The 7,185-nt window shown below is 38.8% G+C and overlaps 1 protein-coding gene across 1 annotated transcript in view; it reads right to left on the bottom strand.

The window, feature by feature from the left end:
• The window catches only part of Rassf8 (Ras association domain family member 8), a 146,908-nt gene that overhangs the window by 94,129 nt on the left and 45,594 nt on the right, over nucleotides 1-7,185 (bottom strand). The window contains exon 2 of the mRNA XM_023718937.1: nucleotides 5,929-6,028. The gene's annotated coding sequence lies outside the window, so the exon portion shown is untranslated. The remainder of the gene's footprint in view (nucleotides 1-5,928; nucleotides 6,029-7,185) is intronic.

Below are 7,185 nucleotides of genomic sequence, written 5' to 3'. Positions count from 1 at the left end.
TATTGTTTCTCTAATTTTCCCTCTCTATGTGTTTGTTTGTCAATCTGATAAAAGCCATCTATGACAACACAATGGCTAATATAATCCTAAAAGGCGAAAAACTGAAATCTTTTACTCTCAGATCTGGTACAAGACAAGGATATCGTCTTTCACCACTCCTATTTCTGGAATCACTAGCTAGAGTCATTAGACAAGAGAGAAAGAAAAGGAATAAGAATAGGTAAAGATGTTAAATTATCATTATTTGCAGATGACATGACATAAAAGAAATAAAATGTTCTTTTATGCAGATCCAAAAAACTCCATCAAGAAGCTACTAGACTTGATACACAAATTCAGTAGCATAGCAGAAAAGTCAATGCCCAAAAGTCAACAGCATTCCTCTACACAGAAAACAAACACACAGAGAGGAAGTTATTTTCTTACTGAGCTGAAATAATTATTTTTTCCTACTGACCTGAAAAATTATTTTTTAAGTTTTTTAATTTTTAAATGAAACATAAAAATCATACATACTGAGGTATCATGTGATAAGTAATTCCTTATATAATAAAGATATTAATTCTATTTGTTATATAATTATATCATATATTTTACAACAATTGTATATTTTATCTACCTATCAATGTGAAAATATGTAACTACTTTTCCCACATGACTGTTTTCCTTTTGTCATTTGATATATGCAAAATTTATTTTTCCTTGTAATTATATAACAGAATCATTTTCTTGTTCTAACTTTTGCTGCTCCACTTCAGTACATTTCCCAAACCCAAATCAGCTATTATAATGTACATAACTTCCTAGTACATTGTTGTATTTTTATGTTCACTATTTGCAAAGGTGTTCTTAGAAATCCAATGTTCTTTTATGCAGATCCAAGTATTTCTTTTATCAGCATCACACTACTTTCATGTACGTATTTTGGGGGGGTACCGTGGGCTGAATCTGGGGCCTTGCACACGCTAAGCATGACTCCACCAGTGAAATGAACCTTTTTTTGTGGTCCTGGAAACGAAACCAGGGCTCCACCTACCCCCTGTTTTAATATTAAATTAGCATTACAACTTTTCCTTTATTCTTCATAACTATTTTTAAGTCTTATGAAGATTAAATTCCAAATCACTTATCTGTGAAATATCCCCACTGAGATGTTCAATTTGCATTATATTAAATGACAAATAACTATGAACGGATTAAGAATCAATTGCTTTTCTAACCAGAAAGGCTGAGGCTCTTCAACTTCAGAGTGGTCTGTCTCCTTCCCACGGTCATTTATGCCTCTTATGCTAGCAAAGCTTAAACCTTACCATATTTGCTTTTGCTATGTGAAAAGATTTTTTCTCATATTTTCAAATTATATCAAAATTCTATTTATATTATTTATAATAGAAATTACTAAACTTAGTTTTAGTTGACTGTTTGGGACACTTTTATGTGGAAATAATTTTACCTTCCTTTCCCAGAGTTCTGTCACCTGGTTTCTTGTCTAAGCATGCTGCTGGGCATGTGACAGGCCTGGTGATACATGCACCATGCTTAGTATATCAGCTACTGACAGCCTAATCCCAATTTTGTTTATGAAATCATGGATTATACCCATAAAATAGTAACAGTGAACTATCTCTGAAACAGAGAGATAATAGGTTTTATTTTCCTATACATCTTCCCAGTAAACAATCTGTGTATTTTTTTATTAATTATGCCTGCCATAAACTTTTTCAATTTATCTTCCAAACTTCCTAAAGCAAATGGACATACATGTAAACATGAATGCGTGCATATTTTCTCTCTCTTCTTTCTCATCTCCCTTAGTGTTCTTTGCTTAAGGACATCTTAAAATCCAAATAATCCAGGACCAGGTTCAATCCCCAGCATGCGGTGCTGGCCCTGCCCCTGAGGCACCCTGAAGCTGTGCATGACCCTGGGTACGATGGTTCGCGCACCTGCAATCCCAGCGCTTGGGAGGCTGAAAGCAGGAGGATTGCTATGAGTCCAATCTGTGTAGTGAGACCCTGTAGACCCTGTAATAAACACATTTTAAAAAATAAATAAAAAATAAAATGAAATCCAAATAATCTTTTTAACAACGAATGCCTCATTAGCAGCTAAGAAGGCAAGAGAGAAGCAAATTCTAAGAAAGGCATTTTCTTTAGAAACAACATCCTACCTTTAAGGATACCTTAAAACAATACCTTGATACAGCTTCTCAAATTATACTCTATGGCTCATCCTTTTTATTAAAAAACACTTGTTCTTAATTAAGACAATATTACATGACAAAATATTAACAAGTTGACATTAAGAAAGTAATAATATTCCTAAATCAGTGCTCCATGAAAATCAGATTTTAATACTCTTTTTAGGAGTCCTGCAGTGTATGCAGCAAATCTGTCAATCCTTATCAAGTACTGTTTCTTTCATATTTGATTAAGTACCCATGATATTAAGCCTAGGTCAAAATCTGAAATACTGTGTGACACATTATCTGAAAACACGCACCTCAAACATGAACAACTAAGCTTTGTGGTTTTAGTCTACCAAGGAAGTTTCAAATTGCTAAAACAGGCAAACTGCTCCCCATGTTCTGAAAACATTAATATAATAATTAGTTCACAATGGACATCTCCTTTCTTGGTCAAAACAAGAAAAAGAAAAAAAGAAAAGCAAAAACAAAAAAAAAAAAAAGAGAGAGAGAGAGAGAGGAGAAAAAAAGGGTGATGAATGCAATTGGAATGTTTATTGTTGCTGAGATTCTTTAGGCCTGGATTCCAAGTCAGGGTCTTGGTGCAAGTTACTAGGACAACGTAAATAACAAATGCCCCCCCCCCATCCCACCAAGATGATTTCTCTGGCAGACCATTTCAAGCCTTCTAAGATCTATGTGTGAGAGAACACACACACACACACACACACACACACACACACACAGCAATATAAACTACTCAAGAGTCTCCCAGAACTGCCTCTCAGTACCAGAGGCATTACTGCCACTGCAGACAGACTCATCCCAGACACCACGTGAAATGACTTTCAGGGCAGTTCCGAAGGACAACTGCGGAGCCAAATCCTGTTCATCACTGCGTTTCTCTCAGCAATGCTTTTTACAGAAAGGTACCAGAAAAGAGGCTGGGTGAAGATGGTAGTCTTATTTTGAACACAAGGAAAAGCAAATAAATAATCCACAAAAGGTATTCTATTGTACCAAATGTCTTTTCACACAAGATAAGCTTTAAAATTTGCTTTCACAGTTTCAAATTTATATATCTAACGAAGATGCCTTCTGATGGTGTATATTATTTCCTATCATTCTCTAAAAGAAAAATAGACTCGAGAAAAACTGCATCTTCATGGAGAAAATGTGATTAAGTAGAGATCTTCTGACTGTTGGCTGTTAAAATTTTAAAGTAGCCTCATGAGGAAAAACCTGGCAACTTTTCAGTGAAGCATTAATGAGACTTCAAGGCTGGTTTTGTGACCCATCAAAATTAATGTTCCAGTACTGAAATTTGGTGGTTCCTGAGAAAGACTCAGGGAAGCTACCTTCTTTTGTGGGTTAATCAGGATTCTTACTTCAGTATTCGACAGAGGCAAAAAAAGGTTTTATGTATATCTGCCCTAAATCAGGCAGACGTTTGATTTATTTAAAATATGGTTTTTCCTATAGGAGACACCTAAATTAGAAATGAATAGCAAGATAAAAGACAACAGGACCAGGGAGACAGAGCTTTCTTAAACAGACAGAAAGGGGACCAAGAGCTGGAAGGGAGAGAAAGACGACGAGGAAAGGAACTAAGAGGCGCTACACTCACACCCACTCCCTGCAAAGAGTGGAGGCATTACAGCCTGTAAACACGTACTAATAAAAGTGAAACACACAAAGGTCATTGGAAAAAAACAACTCAGCAAGCTAAAATTGTCTGTACTATCAAAGACTGCAAAACTCAAAGGCTGCTAATCTTGGGCATAAGTGTTTGAGAAAAAAAAAAAAAAAAAAAACAGCAAAAAATGGAATCTCATCATCAGCAAACTCCAACCGGCTCGTGTGATTCCCCTCCTGTACAACTGTGACCCAGAGAAATCAAATTTGCTATCACCTCTCTCTGTGTCTCTCTCTCTTCTGGTACCAGGAACTGAACTCAGGACCTTGTGCTTTCCAGGCAGGTGCTTAAGCTGCTGAGCTATCACCCCAGCCTGAGAAATCAAATTTATATTAAAATGCTCAAGCCCAAATCCACACACCCTTAACAACAAGCCCAAGCCACAGATCCTTGACATGCCTTACACATAAATCTTCCTAAGTAGAAAGTAACTTTACATGCAAAAGAAAGCATCACAGCAGAGCTTCACAGCAATGGAAGCTAAAACTTAAGTGGATGCCCAACCCTAGAGCCTTAGTCATGAAGCTAGTACGTTTTCTAGGGTTTTCATTTTCAAATCATATTACAAGTCGCAGCACACTGAAAACTGGGGCTTGAATAGGACTTCGCAGTCCATGCACAGCTGGGACAACATCTGTCACTCTCAGTCCTCGCGGCCTTGGCATTAGCAGTTCTTGCTCGTGTCCCAAACAACGTGCAGCAGGGTCCACAGAGGAATTAAACCATGGAGGCTACAGACTCATGGCTTTAGGAGCTCAGTCCCGCCACGTAATCTAGCAATTTCTAGAAGGTTCTGCTGCTCTGCTTTACTATTCAGGGGAAGATTAATTTATGTGAGGACTTTGAGTGTCATCTTGTTAAAAATATGAGCATGTAACTTTTGCCAATGAGGGATTAAGGAATTTATGAGACAGCATACTGGTCGGTGCCCCTAATGAGCTTATTCACCTGTGAAAATGTGAACAGTTTATTCATAATTCATTTACTACAAACAAGGTCAAGTTACTTTCTCTTTTGGGACGAATAAGTCACTTAAATGTTTGAGAGACAAAAGGCAACATGCAAGCAAGAGTACTAAAGCCAAGTGAAACATGGCTTGGTCGTGTGTCTTCACTTAATCAGAATTTCACCCACTTTTACTTAAGGAAGTCAATTACAGACATGATTAAAAAGAAGCTCAAATCATAAGACATTTCAGAGTTATCAGGCTATCACAAAGAAATGTCAGAAAGTTCAGTTAACCATCAAGACTTTCTAAACTTTCTCTGCTTTAAAGATCCCACCTAGGATTCTCTTTCAGTGGCTTTCTGACAGCCCAGCTGTTTGGGGACTGGCCCAACTCACTGAATGATGTCTGCCCTCTGCCCTTGCTCTACCCAAGGCCTGCCTGGCCCACTCCCATGTCTTCTATTCCTGGGGAAGCAGCAGGCAGCTCTCCCAGGACCAGGCTCTACATGGTCCGAGCAATCTCTCTCCCTTTCTTGGCTTTGGCCCTGTGCATAGCTGCAGAAGAACGCCTCTTCCTCTGTGAGCTGCTCAGTGCCTTCACTGATGGCCATCTCATCAGCAAAACCACTCCTGTCACTTCAGCTAACTGGGTTTTTTGATAGTTGCAGAATTACAATAAATACAGTCACAGAGGCGAAAAAAAAAAAAAAAAGATTTCTCCACTTTAAAAGAGAAACCCCTCTTTTAAACAGACACGTCCACCCCAATTCAAAACATCAGAATACTGTGCTTCCAGGAAGCCCAAGAGCAGTAATACATTACTCTAAAAACATTTAATTCAGACCCCAAATCTGAATCCTTAGCATACTTTAACATCCTTTTAGTGCCAACAGAGATTTAGATCTAGTAATTCTATTACAGTGCGAAAATATTACCACCAACTTTACTTCCCTAAATAAAACCATCTGACATGATTCCTGAGTTGATCAGTGCATATACCTGTAAACAGCTCTCCTACCTCTGGAAGTCTTTTCAGTCACTGAGAGTAACACACACCGCACTCCTAAGATGCAGGTCAGGATTGCACGCTGTGACTCACCTCAGTACACTGGCGTCTCCAAGCACGGCCAGTCTGAGGTAGCCCCGAGGACGGGCTCAGCCCTGGTAGGTGGGGATTCTGGGAGGATCCACGCAGGTACCTGAAAGGAACACAGTGTTCTCACACATGTACCCCAGAAATACTAAATCATTCACTTAATAGTTTTCAAAGAGCAAATTCACCAGCTCGGAGTATAGGTTTTGCAAAGAATGACTGCCCCCTCCACCCTCCCCTAGGTCATTTGACTTGCAATACTTGTAGGGTGAGTTTGTTTTCTGTTTGGTTTCAATTAGCATTTATGTACCTTTGAAAAAGGAATTTCAGTTGTTTTTTTAAAAGGGCATCTGATGGCCCTCTCGTGCACTAGGAAGGCTTCTTGCCTCTTTCTGCTCACTAAGGCTCCCTGTAGTACCACAGTAATTTCTTGAAAGCAGTTAGCAGTTAGATATTTGGAAAATTACCTGAAGCCAGGGCTAAAAATGAAGTTGAATGAGAGGCCTCAGGTTTTCAGTCCTAATAAATAACAAAAACGCACCACCCTGTCCCTGGCTAGCACCAATTACTACCGCTGGCTGGCTTAGGGAGAAGGGCAGCTCGGTGGCCTCGCTTCTCCGCACGCAGTGCTGCCCACTTCTGTGAGCGCATCAAGCTCCAGGAGCCGTGGCAAGAAGCCTCGGCCACAAGACAGAGACTGACGCAATTCACGTCTGCCCATTCGGACTATCCCCTTCGCAGATGTTTCTGCATTTATTTATAGAAAAGTTTACTTTAGTAACAAAACTAGCTCCTATCAAGCACTTTTTAAAATATATCCAGACACTGAGCTACTTTTATTATGAATAAAAAAAAAAAAAAAACCTCAACGTTTCCGTTCTTAAATGTTTAGTCATGAAATATCAAATTAGAAATAGCAGAAGGAAAGAAAAAAAACTGGTACCTCCCGCCCCCCAAGCCTGATGAAATGGAAGAAAACACATAGATTTCAAACACAATTTAGGAAGGGAGAGCGGGCCACTGCCTGCCCTTCCACAGTGGGTTTCCTTCTGTACAGCTGCTGCTGCCCTAAATGAGGCACTGTCTCCAGCTTCCTGGATTAGACCAACTAGACTAACACTCCGCAGAACCTAATATTGATTACAAAAATGTCACTGGTTTTTTTAAAAAAATATAATGTTACAGTTGTAATGTAAAAGTACCTGCTTACAAATTTTACAGGAAAAAGAGTAAAGTGTTTGAGATATATGTGTGTGTGTGTGT

This window comes from Octodon degus, unplaced genomic scaffold (genome assembly GCF_000260255.1).
Source record: "Octodon degus isolate 3935 unplaced genomic scaffold, OctDeg1.0 scaffold00064, whole genome shotgun sequence".
Taxonomy (NCBI): domain Eukaryota; kingdom Metazoa; phylum Chordata; class Mammalia; order Rodentia; family Octodontidae; genus Octodon; species Octodon degus.
Note: the sequence above shows the minus strand (reverse complement) of the source record. Positions and strands in the feature narration are given on the sequence as shown.